The 12,878-nt window shown below is 41.5% G+C and overlaps 1 protein-coding gene across 3 annotated transcripts in view; it reads right to left on the reverse strand.

Annotated features, from left to right (window-relative positions):
* Positions 1-12,878, reverse strand: part of TTBK1 (tau tubulin kinase 1) — a 145,140-nt gene that overhangs the window by 87,296 nt on the left and 44,966 nt on the right. The window contains exon 2 of one of the 3 annotated variants that reach the window (XM_077485464.1): positions 8,863-8,886. The exons of the other annotated variants lie outside the window; for them this stretch is intronic. The gene's annotated coding sequence lies outside the window, so the exon portion shown is untranslated. The remainder of the gene's footprint in view (positions 1-8,862; positions 8,887-12,878) is intronic. 3 annotated transcript variants of the gene reach the window in all.

Raw genomic sequence — 12,878 nt, forward strand, 5'->3', positions numbered from 1 at the left:
GTCTTCTAAGTTACCAATGCATTACCACCATGACCGCACTCCATACCTGCTCACCTCCCAAGACTTTGCAACACATACAGACATGTCATGAATTAATTAACATTTTATGCCAACAGAGATATGAAATGTATTCTGATAATGAAATAAAACGTAGCGATGTGGTGTGAAGTAAGATGTGGTGTGAAGCACAAATCCAAGCAGGGGAGCTCTACCACGCCTTTGTGAACAGACTAAACACAAACCAAAGTGCAGTCATCTCTTTCACCACATATATGAAGCCTGAGGATCAGGATGACAATCTTCCACCCTCCTGGTCATGGAACCAACTCTACTTCTCTTCTGGGCTGCCCTTCCCATCAAAGCTCCTTAGACAGAAACTCTGCACGATGTGACGTGCCCACAGCCGTAAGGTTTTCAAGGCCTAAACCTTAAAGAGGAACTTCCCCCAACCCCCTCACCCAGGGTAATTTTCTTCTTAATGTGGAATTCAAGGCAGGAACTAATCTAAGCTTAGAATTGCTCCCATCCCTCTTCTTACACCTATACTAACTACCCGCAAAAAGGAAGATGCATATCCTTACCTACTCTTATGCCCCGTACACACAATAGGATTTGATAGGAATGTTTGATAGGAGCTTGTCAGAAATTCCAACCGTGTGTAGGCTCCATCGGACATTTTCCATCGGAATTTCCGTCACACAAAATTTGAGAGCTGAATCTCAAATTTTCCGACAACAAAATCTGTTTGCGTAAATTCCGATCGTGTGTACAGAATTCCGATGCACAAAGTGCTACGCATGCTCAGAATCAAGCAGAAGAGCAGCACTGACTATTGAACTTCATTTTTCTCGGCTTCTCGTACGTGTTGTACGTCACCGCGTTCTTGACGTTCAGAATTTCTGACCAACTTTGTGTGGCTGTGTTTGTGCAAGACAAGTTTGAGCCAACATCCATTAGAAAAAAACAATGGATTTTGTTGTCAGAAAATCCTATCGTGTGTACAGGGCAATAGAGCGTTCCGGTCCACTCGCGTAATCTTCCTAGCAGCCAGCTTCAGAGTAGGGGAGGAGAGAGTGCTGACAACGGATGGAATGCCTGGGTCGGAGACGTCACCCACAGGCTTACAATGGGTCACCCATTGTCGGCTGTCCCTCCTCTCCCCTAAAGCCGGCCACTGGGAGCTGATCACATGACTTGAACAGAATAGGTAAGTATATGCATCTTCCTCCTACAGGGTATTTAGTATAGGTGTTAGAAGGGGGATGGGAGCAGTTTTAAACATAGTTAGTTCTAGCCTGGAATGCCACTTTAATCCCCTCTTACCTTGTCTGTTGATTTGAGCGCAAAAAACATGCTAACCCGTCCAGCGAATATAGCTCTGTCCTGCAGTAATTTCGATGAAAGCTGCCGCATGCCAAATCCTACTGTGCCATCTTTTCTGCTGATCTCATCAGGGAGCTGGCTATCTCTTCTGGGTTGAAGCAGCCGGCAAAGTAATAACGCTTCACTGCTCATGTGCAGTGTGTTCTACTTAATCCCAAAGTCTCCTGCAATGTGTGACATAGGTATACCAGGAGGCCTTGGGTAGAGGGGAGACATCATTCTCAAATGGGGAAAACACTGGTTTACTTTAGGAATTAGACCTAAAAATGGAATATAGCCAATAGGTCTAGGGTAGGGGTCAGCAATCTAATGTACATGAGCCACAGCAAGCAAGCCAAGCCATACTCAGTGGAAATGGGAAGACCATTGGTTACATATGTACAAAATGGTTTAATATCACTCATGAAAACATACCTGCAGTAAATTTTGTTAAATATTATCTAGTTTACCAGGAATATTATGTTTGAAAAGGGTGGCCTTTGCATTAACATCATTCATTTGGATCCACATACTGTATATATGCAAGCAGATTTTATTTACACTTCAAGTCTGGGTTAAATCAGAAGTTAACCTGCAAAGGAAAAACATGTTACCATGATATTTATGGTAGAAGAGAGTCTTTTTTTTTTATCTCTCCTACCATAAAATCTTTCCCCCTGCCTACACATGCTCAACTCAGGTACAGCCCTGACATCTTTCAGATGCTGGAAGTAAGAGCAGGGTTCTAGAGTGGATGAACTTCCATGCACATGTGCTGGAGTTGCATCCTCCCAGCCCAGCTAATCAAGACGGTCAAAGACTGGTGAAAACAGAGCGACGAGGGTGATCACAGATGCCACCTCACTATGGGGGCACTTTACAAGGTAATCGTGCCATAATATGCAATCGCTATGGTAGACAATGGAGTCTTGCCGTTACTAGGCCTGTCAAATATGAACCTCTTCTTTTCACAGTTGAAAGTGAGATTGACTTCGACCATTGATAAGCGGTGCTTGAAGCTGTTGTCTGGTAAGATGCCTTCTTTGGCGGTCCACTGGCATTGGTTCCTGGCCCAAACAAGCCACTTTTTCTTATTTTGTTGTTTTAACAATGGCTTTCTTGCTGCTACTAGGCCTGTTAATCATAAACTTTGAGCTCTTCTCTTCACAGTTGAAAGTGAGATTTACTTTCTGAACCTAGAGGTCTTCTATTCATAGTTGAAAGTGAGATTTACTTTGACCATTGATAAGCTGTGCTTGAAGCTGTTGTGTCGTGAGGCTCAAGTCACTCAAGCTGCCTTCTTCTTTGGTCCACTGGCAATGGTTCCTGGTCCAGACAAGCCACTTTTTCTTATTTTGATGATTTAGCAATGGCTTTCTTGCTGCTACTAGACCTGTCAAAATTGAACCTTGACGTCTTCTTTTCATAGTTGAAAGTGAGATTTGCTTCGACCCTTCATAAGCTGTGCTTAAGGCTGTTGTCCAGAGTGTTGACCATCACCCAAGCTTCTGACTCTAAGGAACTTGTCTACTGATTCTGCTTGGGTCTCCTTTTAATGGCATAGGAAACTCTACTCAATTACACTGTGGCTTTGCTTTGCAATTTCTCTAAAGGAAAAACGTAAATTTTTATCTGCATATTCTAAGTTCCTGGCCCAGACAAGCACTTTTTTTTGTTGTTTTAGCAATGACTTTGTTGCCTTCTAGACCGGTCCCACTTGACACTTGAGCTGTTCTCTTCACAGTTGAAAGTGGGATTTACTTTCTGAACCTAGAGGTCTTCTCCTAATAGTTGAAAGTGAGATTTACTTCAACCATTGACAAACCATACTTGAAGCTGTTGTCTCATGAGGCGCAAGTCATTCAAGCTGCCTTCTTCGGCAGTCCACTAGCATTGGTTCTTAACCCAGACAAGCCACTTTTTCTTACTTTGTTGTTTTAGCAATGGCTTTCTTGCTGCTGCTAGACCTGTCAAGCCCGAGCCTTGAGGTCTTCTCTCCATAGTTAAAAGTGAGATTCATTTAGAAAAATTGATAAACTGTGGTTGAGGCTGTTGTCCAGCGAGGCGCCAGTCGCCCAAGCTGTTAACTCTAAGGAACTTATCTTCTGATTCTGTTGTGGCTCAGGGTCTCTCAGACCTGGTCTTGTCAGTTTCCTCCAGTTCCCAAGTTCCTTTTGATGATGTAGGAAACTCTATTCAATGACACTGTGGCTTTTCTTTGCAACTTCTCTGAAGGAAAGACTTACATTTTTATCTGCTTATTCTTCGGTGGTCTACTGTTGCTGGTTCCTGGCCCAGATGAGCCTCTTTTTTTATTTTGTTTTTTAGCAAAGTTTTTCTTGCTGTTACTGGACCTGTCAAATTTGAACCTTGAGCTCTTTTCTTCACAGCTAAAAAAAGAGATTTACTTCCTGAACCTTGAGGTCTTCTCTTCAGTTGAAAGTGAAATATACTTTGACCATTGATAAGCTGTGCTTGAGGCTGTTTTCCAGTAAAGCACCTGTCACCCAAGTTGCTGCCTCTAAGCCCTTGTACACACGGTCGGAGATTTCGACAGAATGTGTCCGATCGGACCGTTTTGTCGGATATTCCGACTGTGTGTGGTCTCCATCGGACTGTTTGCGTCGGAATATCCCACGGACCAAGTTTTCCAACTTGTTGGTAAAATTTTCCGACAAAATGCTCCGATCGGACATACTCCGATCATGTGTAGAGAATTCCGATCGGACAAAGTGCCACGCATGCTCAGATCAAATTCCTACATCAAAGCTATTGGCTACTAGCCTGAACGTAGTCCCATCGTAACAAAATAACGTCATCACGTTCTGAACGATCAGATTTTCTGACAACTTCGTCCGACCGTGTGTATACAATAGTTTCGGACAAAATCCATCGGACAAAATCCGATGGACAAAATCCGACGGATTTGGTTGTCGGAATGTCCGACCGTGTGTACAAGGGCTAAGAAATTAGTCTTCTGATTCGGTTGTGGCTTTAGGTCTCCCAGGCCTGCTCCTGTCAGTTTCCTCCAGTTCCCAAGTGCTCTTTGATGGTATAGAAAGCTCTACTCAATGACACTGTGGCTATGATTGCAACTTCTCTGAAGGAAAGGTATAAACTTGTATCTGCTTTTATCTGCTTATTCTTTGGTGGTCCAATGGTACAGGTTCCTGGCCCAGACAAGCCACTTTTTTTGTTGTTTTAGCAATAGCTTTCTTGCTGCTACTAGACCTGTCAAACTTGAACCTTGAGCTCTTCTCTTTACAAGTGTCAAGTTCCTGCACCCCAAATTCGCTCATCCATGTCTTTATGGACCTTGCTTTGTGCACTGGTGCGCAGTCATGTTGGAACAGGAAGGGGCCATCCCCAAACTGTTCCCACACAGTTGGGAACCTGAAGCTGTCCAAACTGTCTTGATATACTGACACTGTAAGAGATCTCTTCACTGCAACTAAGAGGCCCCACCCCTGAAATACCCCCCACAATACCCAACCCCACACCATAATCTCCCCTCCACAAAGCAAGGTGCATAAAGACATGGATGAGCGGCCAGCACAGAGTCCTGACCTCAACCCAATAGAACACCTTTGGGATGAATTAAAGCGGAGACTACGAGCCAGGCCTTTTCACCCAACATCAGTGCCTGACCTCGTATATGTGCTTCTGGAAGAACGGTCAAACATTCCCATAGACACACTCCTAAACCTTGTAGATGGCCTTCCCAGAAGAGTTGAAGCTGTTATAGCTGCAAAGGGTGAGCCAACACCAATATTGAACCCTACGGATTAAGACTGGGATGCCATTAAAGTTTATGTGCGTGTAAAGGCAGGTGTCTCAATACTTTTGATAATATAGTGTAACTGAGGATATTATCAATTTAAAAAATATCATTCAACCACCTTTTAAAGTCCTTTGTTGATTTTCTCATTACTACCTCTTGTGGCATGGAATTCTACTGCTTGACCAGTTGTACAATAAAGGACTGTTCTCAAACCAACGGTGTATAATGTAATAAATGTAATACAAGTAAAGCTGAACCGCGGGCACAAAAGTGATCATTTCAAAATACTCCATAAAATATACTTTAAATATACTTCTTTGCAAGCACAAATATAACCTAGTAAAAGTAGCAGTGACATCATCACTGTGCTGTACATAGCCTGTACAGAGAGCAGAGCTGTAGGAGGGACCCAGCAGGCCCCACCCACTACAGGCTGCCTGCAGAGGGGGGCGGGGACAAGACCAGTCACCCTGTACAAGGAGAATACACAGCAGTGACCAGTCTTTATTACAGGAAGCTTCTGCACAAGTTTCACACTGGATTACTTCACAGACCTGGAAGACAATATTTGCATATCCTGGAGTTCAGTTTTAAGACCAATGTTATGATCAGGTCAGGTTGGAGGTATAGTGTTTATTGTATACAATGTAATAGAATTGTATTATGGTCGTATTCCAATGGTTGGTCATGTTGGATCAACCATTGGATATGACCATTATACAATTCTATTACATTGTCTACATAGAACACTTTATATACAATGTACTTATCACCAGGATTGATGAGCGGTCAGCACCCCTGCAGCCGGTCCAAGGATTTGAAATCCCCACTCTTCTCTGTGCAGTGCTTCCAGATGGACCAGATTGAATCTAATTGGCCAGCACCGCAATAGTGAATCAATCTGGTCTGGCCTGGAAGCGCTGCACAGAGAAGAATGGGGATTTCAAAATTCCGGACCACTGGAGCGGCTGCCGGGGTGCTGACAGCTCGGCAACTCTAGAGGTAAGTACAGCAGGGACCGAAGGGGGCATGGGGGGGAGCCCAGTGTCTATTTACCTTTACAGTTTTTCCTTAAAGGTGAACTAACTCTTTACTAGAATTGAATTATGATCATGTCCAATGGTCAGTCATGCTGGAGGTGTAGTGTTCTATGTATATAGTGTAATGGAATGTACTATGATTATGTCCAATGGTCGGCCATGTTGGAGGTGTAGTGTCCTATATATAGAGTTTAATAGAATTGTATTCTGATTATGTCCAATGGTTGGCCATGTTGGAGGTGTAGTGTTCTATGTATAGAGTGTAATAGAATTGTATGATGATCATGTCCAGTGGTGGGTCATGTTGGAAGTGTAGTGTCCTACATAAAGAGTGTAATAGAATTGTATTATGATTATATCCAAAGGTTGGTTGTGTTGGAAGTATAGTGTCCTATGTACAGTGCCTTGCGAAAGTATTCGGCCCCCTTGCGTTAATACTTTGTAGAGCCACCTTTTGCTGCGATTACAGCTGCAAGTCGCTTGGGGTATGTCTCTATCAGTTTTGCACATCGAGAGACTGAAATTCTTGCCCATTCTTCCTTGCAAAACAGCTGGAGCTCAGTGAGGTTGGATGGAGAGCGTTTGTGAACAGCAGTTTTCAGCTCTTTCCACAGATTCTCGATTGGATTCAGGTCTGCACTTTGACTTGGCCATTCTAACACCTGGATACGTTTATTTGTGAACCATTCCTTTGTAGATTTTGCTGTATGTTTGGGATCATTGTCTTGTTGGAAGATAAATCTCCGTCCCAGTTTCAGGTCTTTTGCAGACTCCAACAGGTTTTCATCCAGAATGGTCCTGTATTTGGCTGCATCCATCTTCCCCTCAATTTTAACCATCTTCCCTGTCCCTGCTGAAGAAAAGCAGGCCCAAACCATGATGCTGCCACCACCAAGTTTGACAGTGGGGATGGTGTGTTGAGGGTGATGAGCTGTGTTGCTTTTACGCCAAACATATCGTTTTGCATTGTGGGCCAAAAGTTTGATTTTGGTTTCATCTGAACAGAGCACCTTCTTCCACATGTTTGGTGTGTCTCCCAGGTGGCTTGTGGCAAACTTTAGACGAGACTTTTTATGGATATCTTTGAGAAATGGCTTCCTTCTTGCCACTCTTCCATAAAGGCCAGATTTGTGCAGTGTACGACTGATTGTTGTCCTATGGACAGACTCTCCCACCTCAGCTGTAGTTCTCTGCAGTTCATCCAGAGTGATCATGGGCCTCTTGGCTGCATCTCTGATCAGTCTTCTCCTTGTCTGAGCTGAAAGTTTAGAGGGACGGCCAGGTCTTGGTAGATTTGCAGTGGTCTGATACTCCTTCCATTTCAAAATTATCGCTTGCACAGTGCTCCTTGGGATGTTTAAAGCTTGGGAAATCTTTTTGTATCCAAATCCAGCTTTAAACTTCTCCACAACAGTATTATGGACCTGCCTGGTGTGTTCCTTGGTCTTCATGATGCTCTCTGCGCTTTCAACAGAACCCTGAGACTATCACAGAGCAGGTGCATTTATACAGAGACTTGATTACACACAGGTGGATTCTATTTATCACCATCAGTCATTTAGGACAACATTGGATCATTCAGAGATCCTCGCTGAACTTCTGGAGTGAGTTTGCTGCACTGAAAGTAAAGGGGCCGAATAATTTTGCACACACCACTTTTCAGTTTTTTATTTGCTAAAAAAGTTTAAAATATCCAATAGATTTCGTTCCACTTCACAATTGTGTCCCACTTGTTGGTGATTCTTCACAAAAAATTTAAATTTGATATCTTTATGTTTGAAGCCTGAAATGTGGCAAAAGTTTGAAAAGTTCAAGGGGGCCAAATACTTTCGCAAGGCACTGTATATAGTGTAATAGAATGTACTTTGATCATGTCCAATGGTCGGTCATGTTGGAGGTGTAGTGTCCTATGTATAGAGTGTAATAGAATTTGATTATGATAATGTCCAGTGGTGGGTCACGTTGGAAGTGTAGTGTCCTATGTATAGAGTGTAATAGAATTGTATGATGATCATGTCCAATGGTCGGCCATGTTGGAGGTGTAGTGTCCTATGTATAGAGTTTAATAGAATTGTGTTATGATTATGTCCAAAGGTCGGTCATGTTGGAGGTGTAGTGTCCTATGTATAGAGTGTAATAGAATTTTATTATGATAATGTCCAGTGGTTGGTCATTTTGGAAGTGTAGTGTCCTATGTATAGAGTGTAATAGAATTGTATGATGATCATGTCCAATGGTCGGCCATGTTGGAGGTGTAGTGTCCTATGTATAGAGTTTAATAGAATTCTATTATGATAATGTCCAGTGGTGGGTCATGCTGGAAGTGTAGTGTCCTATAACAAAGAGTACAATAGAATTGTATTATGATTATATCCAATGGTTGGTCATGTTGGAAGTGAAGTGTCCTATGTATAGAGTGTAATAGAATGTACTTTGATCATGTCCAATGTTTGGTCATGTTGAAGGTGTAGTGTTCTTTATATACAGTGTAATAGAATGGGATTATGCTCATGTACAATGGTCCATCTTATTGGGGATGTTGTGTTTATGTCTGTAATGTGTGTAACAGAAATGTATTACGATCAAGTCAAGGATTTAGGTCATGACAAATAGTTTTAAGCAGTTATAAAAGACCATGCCCCCCCCCCAACCCTTTTAAGAAGCATGCTCCCTCCTTACTGTGCTCTTCTTGCCGTGGCTGGACTGGATTGAGCAGGAGTCCAAAAAACAGGAGGGAAGGAAGACAGACAGACAGACAGATGAGGTGAGATGAGGTACGGAGAATTCACGTATACATGCACAGTGCAGAAAGCAGAAAGTGGCAGCATCCCCAAGAGACGGAGAGACACAAGCAAGTCAGCCTCCTGAACAATCCTTACACAATCTAACACTGCTCAACTGCTTCACAAGCCTTCAGCATATTACTGTTCTATTTCTTATAAGTAAGAACTCAACCTTTTACTGTCTAGACATAAATGACCACGAATAAAACACTTTTTTCAAAGGTTACCTTGTCCTACATCTGAGTTATATTAAAATTTGTCCTACAGCTCACATTACTTTATAAAACTGCCCGTCTCTCAGGAAACACTAAACTATGCCATTGTCACCATTACCAGGAATGACATTCACCTTCCTCTTACCGATGGCATCACAATTTTGACTCGCTTCTTATCAGTGACAAATATAATATAGAACAGTAGTAACCTCCACTGAGGAAAGTATAGTCTAAATCTCAGTATTGCTTTTTTGTGGACTGGCTCTGTACTATATTGGTACAACAAGAAGCAACAATGTCAATCTAGTGCCTTTTTCTGTGTCAACAGATATTACAATATAATATAATCCTACATACTAAAATGTTACATGGTCCTACAGATGTCCTGTGGGCACTTCATTGGGATATGTTCCCACAAACGTCTTATGAGATACTATGATGGGATATGTTCCTACAAACATCTTCTCAGATACTACAATGGGACATGTTCCCACAAACGTCTTCTGAGATACTATAATGGGACATGTTCCTACAAACCCCTTATGAGATACTCTAATAGGAAATGTTCCTACAAAAGTCTTCTGAGATACTATAATGGGACATGTTCCTACAAACCACTTCTGAGATACTCTAATAGGAAATGTTCCTACAAAAGTCTTCTCAGATACTTTAATGGGACATGTTCCTACAAAAGTTTTCTGAGATACTATAATGGGACATGTTCCTACAAACGTCTTCTGAGATACTATAATGGGACATGTTCCTACAAACGTCTTCTGAGATACTATAATGGGACATGTTCCTACAAACGTCTTCTGAGATACTATAATGGGACATGTTCCTAAATGCGTCTTTTGAGATACTATAATGGGACATGTTCCTACAAATGTCTTTTAAGATACTATGATGGGACATGTTCCTACAAATGTCTTCTGCGATTCTATAATGGGACATGTTCCTACAAATGTCTTCTGCGATTCTATAATGGGACATGTTCCTACAAACAACTTCTGAGATACTGTAATGGGACATATTCCTTCAGATTTCTTCTGAGATACTATATTGGGACATGTTCCCGCAGAAGTCTTCTGAGATACTATAATGGGACATGTTTCTACAGATGTCTTCTAAAATATTATAATGGGACATGTTTCTACAGATGTCTTCTAAGATATTATATTGGGACATGTTTCTACAGGTGTCTTCTAAGATATTATAATGGGACATGTTCCTACAAATGTCTTTTGAGATACTATAATTGGAAATGTTCCTACAAACGTCTTCTGAGATACTATAATGGGACATGTTTCTACAATCACCTCAGTATCTACAATGGGATGACTAATGTCCCTCGACTTAATACAATGGGATAGGGTCTGACACATGTGACATGGTGCTGCAGCAAGGCATGGTCCTACAGATGATTCACGAGGCTCTGAAATGTGAAATAAACATACAGATATGTCATGAAATAGTAGTTGAGATATTCCTAAGGATATGTCCTGGACACTACAAAAGGACACAACTCTACAAATACATAATGAGATAGAACAAGGAGACATGTCCCTACAGACATGTCATGGATACTACAAAGGGACATAATTCTACAATTATGTCTTGAAATGGTACATTAAGTCATGTTCCTTCAGATATGTCATGAATACTACAAAGTCACATTGTTCTACAAACATCTCAACAGTTAGTACAAGGTGACCTATTTCTACAGACATGCCATAGACATTAGATAGGAATATAATTTCACAATTATATACAACAAGGTGACATGGTCTTACAGAAATCGCATGGAACAAGGCAACATGACAATTTTACAACATTGCCTGACAGATGTCATAAGATACTAGCTTTATGGGCCTTTACTGGTGCCATCCAAAATCAGCAACACCAAATATTCAATATGGTTGTATTACATGTATTTATTAAAAACATGCTTAAAATTTCATAATAAAACAGCATACACAAACATAGTTACATTATTCAAAAGGAATGACCTATAGTGTATAATGAAAGCCTCTAATGTCCTCCCGGCATGGGAGGACATCATAATAGGGTACGCCAGTTTTAATACTAGTCTTCTTCTGGCGTAGTGATGTTCCCTCTTTTAAGTTGACTCATACCGAAAGACATATCAATGGTCTGACTCCTATAGCAAATTTATACAAAGACTTTGCTGACATCTATGTCTCTATACTTCTTATGAAGCTTTTCAGCAAAACTTGTTGAATCTTGACTTGATCCATAGCAAGGGCGGACTGATCATTCGAGCACTCGGGCACTGCCCGAGGGCCCCATGCCACTAAGGGGCCCCATCAGGGCTGCCAGCCTCAATAAAACCAGGGACAGTATGTAAAAATCTGTGTTTTTTTTTAAATCCCAAGATTATACCTGCCCCGCCTCTTCAGTACCTTTTCAATGTGTGTATTCTGTGTGGGTATACTGTGTGTGTGTATATTGTGTGTCTGTGTGTGTATACTGTATGTGTGTGTATATACTGTGTGGCCCCATAATCTATTGCCTGGGGGCCCCATAATCTCCTATTGCCTGGGGGCCTCATAATATTCTATTGCCCGGGTGCCCCATAATCTCCTATTGCCCCATGAGTTGTCAGGGGCCCCATGAGTTGTCAGTCCGCCCCTGATCCATAGTCAAGATCACATGAATTTGTTGAACAAAGAAGGAAACAATGCATGGCATATAACAAATTAGGAAAGGACAAGGCTTTCATTTACGCTATGGGTCATTTTGAATGATGCAAGTATGTTAGAACACACAATTTTAATAAAAAATTTTAACCACATTTGTAATAAATATAGATTTTATTGAATATTTTGTATTGCTGATTTTAGATGGCATCAGAAAAGTCCCATATACGTTGTAATTTTAGTCTTGACTACGCTAAGGGATAAAATGTCATTATTTACCCATCAATATACTTATTTGAGTACTGTAGCTAAATCATAAGATACTACAGCAAAATGGTGTACACAGACACCAACTTCCTGTTGGATAAATGTGGATGAGATGGGTAAAAGATGGCTACAGCTCCTGTTCTCCACCTTTAGAGAATTCCTCAGGTGTGTTTCAACATTTTCGGGGCTTAATCGTCTATGATTAAGCCCCAAAAAGGGCTAATCGTATCTGAGGAGTTCTTTACAGGTGGAGAGCAGTAGCTGAAGCCATCTTTTACCCATCTCATCCACATTTATGAAACATGGAGTCGGTATCGGTGTGCAGATGGCCACCATTTTGTTGAAGGCTACTGAAGCCTAACAAGCCAATTCTGTCTGTCATGCACCAGTCTTTTCACATACTGATCTGACTGACACCGGTTTGGAGGGGCATTCGAGCCATACTATTTTGTTTTCGACTGCATAAGATACTACAATTTTCTATACCGTGATATGGTCCTACCAATGTCTCCTTAGATACCATAATGTAAATTATTCCCCATGAAAATGATGTAATACTACAATGTGGCATGGTCCTCCTAAAATGTGATCAAATACTACAGTGTGACATGGTTTTACACAAGACCCTACATGTGAGGTCCTCCACAGGGTGCCAGCACACGAGACATTATCCTAGAGTGGGCAAACCATAGGCAGGTCTTCTTTTTCCCCATGCAGTTATTGGTAGATTCAGTTTTTACAAGAATTTCCCTTTCACTGTAGAATTAGAC

The sequence above is a fragment of the Lithobates pipiens genome, unplaced genomic scaffold (assembly GCF_037356315.1).
Source record: "Lithobates pipiens isolate NorthernLeopardFrog02 unplaced genomic scaffold, aLitPip1_a1.2 Scaffold_18, whole genome shotgun sequence".
NCBI lineage: Eukaryota > Metazoa > Chordata > Amphibia > Anura > Ranidae > Lithobates > Lithobates pipiens.